The following is a 13,704-nucleotide window of genomic DNA, read 5'->3' on the forward strand; positions in this document are numbered from 1 at the left end:
ATTCTTGCTGGACACCTCACAATGTGCTCCCTGGACCCTCTGCATTCTATACAGGGAGCTTGTTAACACTGGGTTCCTGGCCCCCAACTTAGACCCATTAAATCAGATCTCTGGCAGTGAGGCCTAGGAATCTGCATTTTAAATACGCCTCTCGTTCACTTCTTGCAGTAGATGGTTTCTATCTCTCTAACGTTTGGGAACCACTATGTTAGCATATTGCTTCCCCTGTGAGGGTCCTCCCTGAGCCCAGAAACACCCCGTTAGCTCTCCTCTACACCTAGCATGTCCTCCCCTACCTTCCTTTAAGGCTCTGCTCTTTGCCATCTCCTCCATCTTACATTGGGCCATCTTCCTGATCTGGGAAACATCAGGAATTCAGAGACTGAACAGGAAGTATATAGCTCAGTATTTAGCTCAGTGGACATAGCCTTGAAGTCAGAAACAGCCAGCATTGAATCCTAGTTCTGCCGTTTATCAGCTGTGTGATCTAGGGCAAGTCACCTAACCTCTCTGTGTTCCAGTTTGTTCATCTATTAAGTGGGGTTGTCAGTATCTAAGCCACAAGGTTTTTGTGGGGATTAAATGAGGTGATAATTATAAAATGCTTTGCACAGGGGCACCTTGGTGGCTCAGTTGGTTAAGAGTCCAACTCTTGATTTTGGCTCAGGTCATGATCTCACAGTGTGTGAGATGGAGCCCTGTGTCGGGCTCTGCACTGACAGTGTGGAAGCTGCTTGGGATTCTCTCTCTCCCTCTCTCTCTCTCTCCCTCCCTTCCCTTCCCCTGTTCACACCCTGTTTCTCATCCTCTCTCTCTCTCAAAAAAAAAAAAAATGCTCTGCACAGTGTCTGGTACATAAATGCTCAGTAAAATGTCATCTATTACTGTTTGAGAGCTTTGAGCCAATTACCAACAAAGCTGAAAAGTCACCTACTCAGAGGCCTTCCCTGACTATCTAGAACAGAAGTTTGATAAACCTTCTAAAACATGGCTTTATTGAGACATAACTCATACACCAAATAATTCACCCAATGAAAGTATGCAATCCAATGACCTTTAGTATATTCACAGAGTTCTAGAACCATCAACGCCACAATTCATTACACCCCAAAGAAACCCTGTACCCTTTAGCCAACACTCCCTGGCCTCCCTGGCCTCCCTGGCCCGAGACAATCACTAACCCGTTGTCTCTCTCTATAGATGGCCTCTTCTGCACATGTCACACACGGGGAATCACACAATCTGTGCTCTTTCATGAGTGGCTTTTTGTTTGTTTGCTTTTGAGAGACAGCTAAACAGAGCATGAGCGGGGGAGGGGCAGAGACAGAGGGAGACACAGAATCCGAAGCAGGCTCCAGGCTCTGAGCTGTCAGCATGGAGCCCGACGCAGGGCTCGAACTCACGAACTGCAAGATCATGACCTGAGCCACAGCCGGATGCTTAACCGACTGAGCCACCCAGGCACCCCTGTGGCCGGCATCTTTCATTTGCTATAGTGTTTTCACAGCTCACCCATGTTGTAGCATGTGTCACTGTTACATTTCTTTTTATTGTCAGCTAATATTCGATTGTATGGCTATGGCAAATTTTACCTATTCATTCATCCATTGATGAGCATGTGAGTTGTTTCTCCCTTTTTCCATTATGATCAATGCTGCTATGAATATTCTTGTACAGATTTTTGTGTGGAGACGGGCTTTCATTTCTCTTGGGCACACACCCCGGGCTAGGATTGCTGGGTCCTATGGTAACTCCGTGTTCGCCCTTTTGAGGAACTGCCCGACTGTTTTCCAAAGTGGTCGCACCATTTTACATTCCCATTAGCCTGAGGCTGCAATTTGTCCACATCCTACTGGTACTTGGGATGGTCCATCTTTCGGATGATAGCCATCCTAGTGGGTGTGAAGTGACAGCTCATTGAGAAGGCAAACTCTTTAAGGGCCAGATAGTAGTTTCATCTTTGCAGTTCATATCATCTCTGTTGCAATTACTCATCTCTGCCATTGTGGCATGAAGGCAGCCACAGGCGATATGTAAGTAGGCAAGCTTGGCTGTATTCCAATGCAATTTTATTTACCAAAATAGATGCCTGCTAACAGGCTGTAGTTTGCAGATCTAAAAAAAGAGCAGACACCTTTCCCAGCATCAACTTGGTCATTCTCCAACCCCTTCTCTGGCTTTGTTGTTTGTTTGTTTGTTTTTTAATTTTGTAATGTTTGCTTATTTTTCAGAGAAAGAGACAGAGCATGAGTGGGGGAGGGGCAGAGAAAGAGGGACACACAGAATCGGAAGCAGGCTCCAGGCCCTGAGCTGTCAGCACAGAGCCCGATGCGGGGCTCGAACTCACAAACCGCGAAATCACGACCTGAGCCGAAGTTGGGCGCTTAACCCACTGAGCCACCCAGGCGCCCCCCTGGCTTTGTTTTTTTAATTATACTTCCTACTAATGATGACGTGTATATGGTGGTTCTTGCTTATTTTCTGTCTGGCACCTCGAGAGTGTCGGCTTCTTCAGGATGGGGATCTTATTTGTCATATTCACTGTTTGATCCTCGGTACGTCATAGTGCCTGGCACAAAATACATGCTCAATAAACATTTGTTTGAATGAGTGAATGAGTGAATGAATGAATGAATGGAACACCATTTCCAGGTTTACAAATGAATTATACTCAAAGTCTTCATCTTTAAAATTTTAAGAGAAGGATGGAGTGCTTGGGTGGCTCAGTCAGTCGAGCGTCTGACTCTTGATTTCAGCTCAGGTCATGATCTCAGGGTTCGTGGGATTGAGCCCCGCATCAGGCTCTGAGCTGACAGCGCAGAGCCTGATTAGGACTCTCTCTCTGTCTCTCTCCTTCTGCCCCTCCTCAGTACGTACTCTGCCTGTCGCTCTCTCTCTCTCTCTCTTTCTTGCTTTCTCTCAAAATAAATAAATAAACATTTTTAAAAATTGATAACATGTTAAGAGAAAGTGACTGGCCCTGGGGCTGGAACCTCACAAGTCATGAGATTTGGTGTCAGGCAGACCTAGGTCAGACTCAGAGCAGTTCTGTCCTGAGTATAGCTGATGCAAGAGGTGAGTGAGGAGGCCGGGTGACCCCAGTGTCTCCAAGGAGCCACGGCTAGGGCTGACCCCTAGCCTGCATTCAGCCCGGCCCCTCTGTCCTTTTGTTCAGATAACCCTTCCTCCAGAGTCTCTACACAGTTACAGTCAAAGGACAGGCCAGCATAGGAGAAAGATCAGCTGTTTTCTGACCTTCCTTATTTTTACCTGAAAGCTGCCCTTTTGGGTATCATGCCTGGAGAACTGCACACTAGTTAGGCCACATGAAGGTCAAAATAAAAATAAACTTGTTTCCCATGACCACACCGGAAACCTGTATTTGAGGCCTTTCTCCTCCACTCCTCTCCCTCCCCCAACATCCCTGTCATGCTCCTAATTCTTTCACACTTAGTCACAAACACACATCTAGCATGATAGTGATGATGCTGGGGGAGAGCCGAGCCTTGGCTAGGAGGGGACTCTGCTCATTTCTGATTGAAGCAAGTGGGGCCGGTGCCCACCCAACAGCTGATTCTGCTTCCTCGCAGAACCCCGAATCACTTCCAATGGGAAAGTACCCAGCCCCCCAGGAGGCGAATCCTCATTGGTTTAAGCAGTTGGGGTATTTCCATTCCCTTTGCTAGGGATTGGTCAAGGGATAGACATGTGAGGTAGTACTTGCAATGAGATGTAAGTAGGAAGACCAACCAGTCGGTTTCGCCCAGGACTAAGGGGGTTCCCAGGACTTGCAAATTTCAGTACAAGCCGCAAAAGTACCAGGCAAACCAGAACAAGTTGGTCATGCAAGATGTAAGGGGAAACCAGCTGGGGGCTTTGGGAAAGATGCCTCTTGCAGGAAAAGAGAGACAGGAAAGGAGAAAAAGTTCCTCCTGCTTGGGAGTAGTCCTGTGAGGATGGGAAGCTTGGTACTTTACAGATATTTTCTTATTTAATCTTCAGATCAGCCCTGGGAGAATCCAAGGGACTGTTATACCCCCAGCCATTCTGTGATTCTGTAGGAAAATGTCACTGATGCCCTGAGAATGATGGAGGGGAAAGACCAAAACCAGTTCCTTGACCACATCGCTGAGCCACTGAAGCATCCCTGGGATAAGTGAGCAGTAACAAGCCTTACGGTTTAAATACTGTTGGCTGGATTTTTCTGCTACTCGATGCTGAACACGTCCTGACACCTCAGTCTTGCTACCTTGCCCCTTCTGTGGGTTGGATGGCAACAGGGCTGGGCGGCATGGGGCACTCTCGGGTTAGCACAGGCTTGGGGCTTGGGGAAGGGAAGTGGGGACAGCCAGTCTGACAAACAGCTTATGTTCACCGGCTGCTTTGAGAGGTGACCCAGGGATTTCCAGTGTGGCGCAAGTGGTCCAGCGAGGTCTGCAGGCTCCCATGGCAGCAGAGGAAATGGAGACTCAGAGAGGGTGACTCATCTGAGGCCACACCAACTAGTTTGAATCTCAGTCTGTCCCAACCAAAGCTCATGCTCTTTCTCTTCACAGCACTTTCTTGGTTACACCACCAAGAAGGGATATCTCCTGGAACATTCTTGGTGACAGGGAAATCTAGTTCCCCTGAGACACCCAGTCCATCATTGGTCAGCCAGCGCCGAATGCTTTCCCAATGGGGCCAAATCTGATTTCTAGTAATTTCTTTAAAAAAAATTTTTTTTAATGTTTTTATTTATTTTTGAGGCAGAGAGAGAGCATGAGCAGGGGAGGGGCAGAGAGAGAGGGAGACAGAGAATCCAAAGCAGGCTCCAGGCTCCGAGCTGTCAGCACAGAGCCTGGCGCGGGGCTCGAACTCACAGACTATGAGATCATGACCTGAGCTGACGTCAGATGCTTAACCAACTGAGCCACCCAGGTGCCCCGATTTCTAGTAACTTCTTTCTATGTGCACGTCCTGATCCTGCTTTTCTGAAACCTGGAGGCCAGGACTGTGCCTCCCCAGGCTGATTGGTCTCACATCAGCTTTTCTTCTCTTAACATAAATGAGGAAAGAATTGGCCCATATTTCACTGGCAGTCAAACTAAAAGCACTAATCTTTATTTTTTTTTTTTTTAAGTAGGCTCCACACCCAACTTGGGGCTTGAACTCAGGACCCAAAGATCAAGAGTCATACGCTCTACCAACTGAGCCTGCCAGGCGCCTAAAAGCACTAAATCTTGGACCCATCTAGTGCTTTTAAGCTGGCTGCACTCTTCCACCCCCGGCCCCTGATTCTGTATCTGCGCAACTGGACCAAGGGCAGGACTTTTCCACGATCTATGCTACATTTCTCCTTGCAGCTTCCTACATTTCATTCTGCAGATTAAGTAGTTTTTGAATCCTGATTCTGCAACCTCTATATGTGCTGGCCGTCCCAGCCTTGTGGGATCCTTGTAAGTAAATGCAACCCAATCATTAAAGAACTGTTCTATTCACTGGGGACAGGGACAAAGCCCTTGGACCACCTCCTCCAAGCTAGCACTGCCAAACACAAGATGAGGATGTCTGCTCTGGCAGAGGCATTGATTCTTCCCCCCAACCCTGTATGAGAGTTTTTCAGACAAATAGAACCAACACGATGTGCATATGTACAGAAAGAGATTCATTTCAAGGAACTGGCTCACACAGTTGTGGAGGCTTGGTGAGTCCAAAATTTGATGGGGGAGGCCAATAGGCTGGAGATTCAGAAAATAAGTTGCACTTTGAGTCCAAAGGCAGGCTGTTATAGAACCAGGGAGAGCCAATGTTGCAGATGAAGTCCAAAGGCCATCTTCTGCAGAATTCCCTCTTGCTCAGAGGAGGTCAGCCTTTTGTTCTATTCAAGCTTTCAGCTGAGCGGATGAGGCCCACCCACCCTATGGAGGACAATCTGCTTTACTCAAAGTCCACTGACCTAAATGTACATTCATCCAAAAATACCCTTCTGAATGCAGAAATGTTCAGAATCATTTGACCAAGTATCTGGGGACGGTGGCCCCGACAAACTGACACATAAAATTAACCATCACTCCCCTCTCACTCTCACAGCTAGGCTCCTTACAGCACATGTCACTCTGACCTATGATCTCTCAGCCAACTCTGAGCCTCACAGGGATTCTCCCTGATCTTTGTACTCTTAGTACCTGGCACACAGCCAGTGCTCAATTAATGATAATAATAGCTGGCATTTATTGAGCTCTTACTGTGTACCCAGGTACTGCCCTAAGCATTTTATGAGCATAAACTCTCTTAACCCACATAGAGCTAGTCCTTTTATTGTCCTCCAGATAAAGAACTGAAAGTCCCAAGAAAGTAAATAATGTGCCCAGTGTCATGCATCTAGTAAGCGGTGGGGCCAAATTCGAGCCATACAGTTATGCCCCCAGAATCCACAGTCTTAACCCCAGGCTGTGGATGTGGCCACGGTCAAAACAGCATGTGGTTGTGAGGCAGTGAGAAAAAGCACAGATTTAGGAATCACACAGCTGGGGCTACCTACCTCAACTCTTCTATTTACTTGCTTTATGCCTGGATGCCTTTATGCCTTGCTTTATGCTTTATGAGGCTCTGTGCCTCTATGCTTTATGAGCCTCATCCTGCTCCTCTAACCAATGTGGATAACAGTAATGTCAGCCTCCTAGGGTGGTGGCGGCTTGGCGCTGTGCCCAGCACTGTGACATTCAAAGACAGGGGACATTCTTTTTTTTTTTTTTTTTTTTTTTTTTTTTAATTTTTTTTTATTTTTTGGGACAGAGAGAGACAGAGCATGAACGGGGGAGGGGCAGAGAGAGAGGGAGACACAGAATCGGAAACAGGCTCCAGGCTCTGAGCCATCAGCCCAGAGCCTGACGCGGGGCTCGAACTCACGGACCGCGAGATCGTGACCTGGCTGAAGTCGGACGCTTAACCGACTGCGCCACCCAGGCGCCCCGACAGGGGACATTCTTGAGTGAGACCGGACCACAGTTTACTCAGGAGGAATTTTTGTTTGGGCACCTACTACATTCCAGGTACTTTACAGACCTTTTCTTATTTAATCTTCAGATCAGCCCTGGGAGGAATCCAAGTCCTCATCCCCCTTTTGCAGATGGGGAAAGGGAGTTGGGAGCACTCATGAGTACCATAACCAGGGTGGGACCACCCATTGTCCCGATACATTTGCAAAGTGCTCTCACCTCTACCCCAGGAATCACAAACTCAGGAGACTTTGGGGGCCTTCGTAAGTGAGTAAAGCAAACTAGCTGTGACACAATAGGGAGATACGGGGACTCTGGTGACCTGGAACTCACATGTCCTATCTTAAGGTGGCGGCCACTACTCATCAACAACTGACTCATGTCGTGCAGAAATGTGCTAGTGCTGTTGATTTTTAACAGAGTGAGGAATCTGGATTTTCTATGCAGTCCCCTTATTTTTAATGTTGACAGCTAATTAAAAACAAACCCGAACCACTGTGCTACTATGCCAACCGCAAAACAAACCTGTGAGCCAGGTTTGGCCTCTGGGCCACCAGTTGGCAACCTCTGATCTTCCACACTATTGGCTAATTTCTTTGCCCTGTATGGCCGTTGGTTCCCTCACGGAGCTCAGAGTTTATCTAGAGACCAAAGTGCATAAGCAGATTAGAAAGCCAGACAGCCTGTGCTCCACCGTGCCTGTCCTGTACCCCATCCTGTGCCCCGCCCCCACAGCTTCCTCAGGTGCCATTCTAGTCACCTTCCTGTCACAGGAAGGGCTGGCTTGTGGGGGAGGGGAAGGGACAGTGCCCTGTTTACACTGCCGCTGGCAAGGAGCAGATGGAAGTCTTAGAATAGTGGATTTACTGGGGGCGCCCGGGTGGCTCAGTCGGTTGAGCATCCGACTCTTGATTTCGGCTCAAGTTATGATCTCGTGGTGCATGAGTTCAAGCCCTGCATTGGGCTCTGTGCTGACAGCACAGGGAGCCCGCTTGGGATTCCCTCCCTCCCTCTCTCCCTGCCCCTCCCCTGTTCTCTCTCTCTCTCTCTCTCTCTCTCTCTCTCGCTCAAAAAATAAACTAATAAAAAATTTTTGAAAAAAAAAAAAAAAAGAATAGTGGATTTACCTGCTCTACCGGGGCACCCAAGATATTCTGGAAGAGGACCTTCAAGGTCACCTGGGACTACCCCAATCAGATCACTAATGTCAGAGCAGTAGCTCACACATTTTGATTGCTTTACTTCCCTGATCCCCCAACTTCTAGGTGAAGTGGGACCTACTATTACCCTATTTTGCAGATGGGGAGACTGAGGCTTGGAAGGGTTCAGGATTAACAATAGCAGAGCTGAGATTCATATCTAGTCAGTGTGACCCAAGAGCCAGTGCTGCTAGCTATCAGCCCACACTACCATCCTAAGCCACACTCTTGACTCCTCATCACTTCTACCAAGTATCCTCGAGCCTCTCTGCTCACACGTCCAGTGACAGGGAGCTCACTGTCTTTCTATTTTAGTAACCATAGTTACACTCACCGCGCACTAACCAGGCGCGAGGCCTTGCACTGGGCAATTTATTTTATTTAAAGTTTGTTTGTTTGTTTGTTTGTTTGTTTAGAGAGGGAGGGAGGGACAGAGAGAGAAGGAGAGAAAGAGACAATCTCAAGCAGGCTCCACGCTGAACAGCCCCACCCGAGGGCTCAAACTCATGAACTGGGAGATCAGGACCTGAGCCAAAATCAAAAGTCAAACACTTAACCAACTGAGCCACCCAAACACCCCTGCACTAGGCATTTAAAAAACGTTTTATATCGTTCCCTTGTCATTGGTCCTGCATGCTCCATATTATACCCATTTTATACATTTTCACGTGATGAAGGAACTTGCCAAAGGTTACAAACTAGTTAGGGACACCAGACTGAGATTCAAATGTGGTTCTGTCCTTTAGCTAGCTCAGACTAAAAGCTTCTCTTAGTTTTGGGGGTAGAAACATCTGTCCCTTGAAGTAGTAGCCCCTAATTCCTAACTCTCCCAGTCCTCTTCCCCAGATTCCCTCTTCAGATATTTGAGTGCAGATGCTTATACCCCTTGAGTCTTTTTTTTTTTTTTTTAATAACAGAGTCAATATTCTGGCTCCTTCCATTGTTCCCCATAAAATGTGGCTTTGTGGTCTCCCCTCAGCCATTATTTTGTTCCTTCTTCTACGGATACGTCACAATTTCTCCATGTCCCATTCAAAATTCTAATCTCAGATGGAGCACAGGACTCCAAACATGGGCAGAAGGACTATCACCTCCCTCACTGAACATACAGTTCTTCTATTAATGCAGCCCTAAACCCAATAAAACATCTTCCATGTATAAAGCACTTGGGTAGAGGGGCGCCTGGGTGGCTCAGTCGGTTAAGCGTCTGACTTCAGCTCAGGTCATGATCTTGTGGTTCATGGGTTCCAGCCCCACGTCGGGCTCTGTGCTGACAGCTCAGAGCCTGGAGCCTGCTTCAAATTCTGTGTCTCCCACTGTCTCTGTTCCTCCCCCACTTGCACTCTGTCTCTCTCCCTCTCTCTCTCAAAAATAAATAAAGATTAAAAAATAAATTAAAGCGCTTGGGTAGAGAGTGAACAAGTCAGCAACTTTTCAGCCCTTCCTGAATATACATCTGCCCACTGAGCTAAGGAAGGAGGCAGAGTCACAGGTCACTTGGTGAACTTTAGACATAGATCCTAGAATATCAGAGCTAGTAAGGCCCAATCTCCTGCCCTTTTTTTTATAGATGAGGAAGCTGAGCCCAGAGAAGGGCAGTAACAGATCCAAGATTCCACAGTGAGACAAAATATATTTCTGCCTTTCTCAGAACCTCAGGTACAGGTAAGCCCTGGGGAGAGGGATGTAGAGTTGGGTGAAAACGCCACCCTTTGGAATGTTGCCGTTAAGTGGACCCACACTAGGTCTCTTTCCTCAGTGTTTTGGTCAGAAATCCTGGTCTATTCCAGATATGACCACCAGGTGGCAAAGGGGCACTAGAGAGGCGCGGAAATCAAAGGTGGGTGGGTACCTTCCTCATTCACAGCGGATTTTCCTTTGCTAATGGGAATGGTGAGGTGGGAAGCCTATGCCCGCTCTGGGAGGGGACTCCAGCAACTGTGTATATTATAAACATATACAGAGTGAATTCTGCCTCAAGCAAAGAAATGTCAAAGAACAACTGCCACCCAAGGCAACCAAGATGGGCTTTCCAAATGCAATTGTAATCATCTGTTTCTGAGTCAGCCTTTCCTGCATGTAGCTCAGAGCTCCAGGAGGAGCTAAGTTCTAGTTGACCACTTGGCCACTGTATCCCCATCACTGAGACCCCTGGGCACCCAGGAGACACCCAGTAAATTTTTTGATGAATGAATGAGAATGAATACAATGCAAGTTCTAAGTTGTTAAAAGCTTGGACATAGGTACCACATAGACTTGCAGGAAATCTAGCTCCCCTGTGCTGCTTTATCATGACACCTCCCTGACACCTAACCTCTGACACATAGAGTGGGTGCAAGATAAGGCCGTTGTTTCCCAGGGATCCACACAGAGTCGGAGTTGCTGATAGTCTCTCCCTGACGGGTCCCTTTCCCGGGTGGATGGTGGGCCACTCCCTCCCCAGCAGGGAAGTCTCCGTCCAATGGCAGGAAGTCATTGCTGCCACCTGGAGAAGATGAGGTTTATGTCATCTGACAGCCTCACAGCTCAGCTTAAGCCTGGCAGCTCATCCACACATTTGTCCGTCTCATATCACAAGGAAACTATGTGTGAAGTCTCTGAGGCTGGCAACCATGAGTGTTTGGGGCCAAGGATGCCTGAGAGGAAGGAGAAGGTTGGAGGTACGTAGGCTGGGCCTTGGGATCTAAACCAAGCTATTGACTTTGAACTTTAAACTGGGAACAACGGCAACTATTGAAGATTATTCATCAGGGGAATGACTTGGTTAGATAAATGTTAAGAGCAATCACTCTGGCTGTGTGCGAAAGGAGGAACAGAGGTGGGGGAGCCTGGAGGCAGAGAGACCAACCAGGAGGCTGAGAAAGAAGAGCTGCAGGCTGAACTCAGGTGATGGCAGTGATGGCTGATTTTCCATCCACTCAGAGCCTCTGATCAACTTGAAGCGCCCCGATGAAACTTGTCAGTCTTGCCCATGAGCTAGTTCACACAGGGTCAGGGGCTACCCTGGGGCCAGGCAGGAGGCATCGGTGGTCCCAGCAGCAGCTGTTTCCTAGATCCTTGGTGAAAACAGCCTGGGAAGAGAGAGTTTGGCTAACGAGAGAAACAAGATCCTGGGTCAGGCTGGATGGGAGAGGCAGTGTGGTCTAACGGTTAAAGATACATAACAGTGTCAAATACATCTTTTATGTCCCAGCTCTGCCACTTCTTAGCTGTGTGACCATAGACAGGTCATTTTGCTGCTTTTGATCCTTGGTTTCTTTATCCACAAGTGTGCGATTATGAATAGAGTTCATCCCATGAAGCTGTTGTGGGGGCCGGACAAGGCAATGTGTGTAAAGCTCAGCACAGTGCTCTCCACCTATAACGTGGAAGCCCAAGGGGGAACTTCAGGTCCTCGATTCCCCTCAAACACAGAGTCTGTTGCCATGACATGGTGGTCATTCCGGCTCTGTGGCACCTTTCCAGGCCAGGGTGGCTCCAAAAATGGACCAGCCTGGGCTGCACACCAACACGGCCTTGAGCCAAGGGAATTCCAGCCAGAAGTAGAGAGGAGTGATGGAAATGATGTTTTGACAGCCCAGGACCACATTCTGAGGGAAATGTACCACTTCTGTACTATTTTTTGAAGCATTAAAAATTATTCTCCTTAGGGGTCCCTGGGTGGCTCAGTAGGTTAAGCGTCCAACTCTTGATTTCGGCTCAGGTCATGAGTTCACAGTTTGTGTGATCAAGTCCCGCATCCGGCTCTGTGCTGATAGCATGGAGCCTGCTTGGGATTCTCTCCCTCTCTCTCTCTGCCCTTACCCCATTCTCTCTCTCAAAATAAATAAATAAAACTTAAAAAAAAAGTTATTCTCCTTACTCCAGGGGTCTCAGGCAAGAGTTCTTATTTTATTTTCTCAGATTCTTCCTTATTTTGTGGGTGCTTATGCACTGCAGTCTTGCTATTATGGGAAGTGTTTTGCAGAATTCTTTCATATAATCTTTGTGGCAACTTTCTTAGGTAGATCCTGATTGCTATTGTCTCCACTGTATGAATAAAGAAACCGGCTTAAAGAGGTTAATAGATGTATCTGGGTCTGTTTAACACCACCCTTTGCTCCTCACTATGACACTTCCCTTCCTACGGACAGCAGAAAGAGACCTAGGGCTGCCGCTTACCCCCAAGCAGCCTGTCCCCAGAATTCTCCGGTGAGTGGGATGCCAAAGCTTGTCTCATCCAAAAGCCAATAAGAGAAACAACCATGTGACCCACAGTCCAACAGTTGTCATAAAACCCTGATTGAGGCACAGTCCATTGCATTGGGCGGGGGTAGGGAAGGTGTCCCTTGTATAATACATTCCTCTGAGAGTTTAGTGCAGAGAAAAATTTGTCTCTCCCAAATTATGAAACTAATTCTTCCCATCAGGTAGAGTAATAGCTAATTCCTATATAGAATTTGCCATATGACAGGCCCGTTAGAAGAACTGTATATACTTGAACTCATTTAATCCTCCCCGTGACCCAAAGAGAGGGGTTTTATTATTGTATCATTCCCATTTTTCAGATGAAGAAACAGAAGCACAGGGAAATCCAATAACTAAGGTCACATGACTAGTACGTAGTGGAATTGGACTTCACAACAACGGTCTGGCCTCAGGTTTTGTGTGTGCTTGACCACATGTTTGCTACTTCCCATATAATTTGTAGCTCATGTAATTTCCCTCTTTGCTTTGACTGCCAGGCAACTCAGAGCTGTGGTTTTTACTCTGTCACAGTGCTATCTTTAGGACACTTAACCTAGTATTTCTGCTATAATTAGTCAATTTTTCATCTTTCTTCCTCCCCACTGGCCTTTCGTCCAGGCTTTCATTATTCGTTGATTCTTGCTGTTTAATTATCCATCAGATAGGCTTCAGACTGCAATGGAAACTACCTCAAAACTCTTTTGGGAATAGGCAGGACGTAATGCATCAGTTACATGAACAGAGACAGTTGGTGCTAGATGGTTCTCTTTTGAGCATCTTCTGGTGTTGGCATCCAACATTTGGCAGATGACAGAGAAAAGGTCGAGCTTTGAGAAAGCACACATACCTCTTCATTTGGATTTGCCCTAGACATGGCACACATTGTCTCTGCCCACATCCCATTGGTGAAAAACAGTCACGTGCTTAAATACAAGCGGGTGCTGGAAAATGTAGTCTGGGCTCTTGACTTTGAAACAACTCTACCCATGGAAGGCAAACATCTCTGGTGAACAGCTGACACTGTCCCAGTTCACAAGGAACTTAACATTTCTGAATCATCAGTTCTTACCAAATGGCTAAGAATACCGTGCAATATATATTGTGGCCATGAGGAAGGAAATGGTCTTCCTTTGTTTATAGGGAACCCTGAGCAAAATGCAGTATTTGCATTTTGGACCAAACATAATTAATTGTCCAACAGGAGAATGGGCTGGAATGGAGAGAGAGAGTTCATCATGATAGAAGTATTCAAGCAGCGGCTGAATTTTCACTTGGCTGAAGGTTCTAGAAGGAGACAA

This window comes from Neofelis nebulosa, chromosome 2, assembly GCF_028018385.1.
Source record: "Neofelis nebulosa isolate mNeoNeb1 chromosome 2, mNeoNeb1.pri, whole genome shotgun sequence".
NCBI classification, from domain to species: Eukaryota; Metazoa; Chordata; class Mammalia; order Carnivora; family Felidae; genus Neofelis; species Neofelis nebulosa.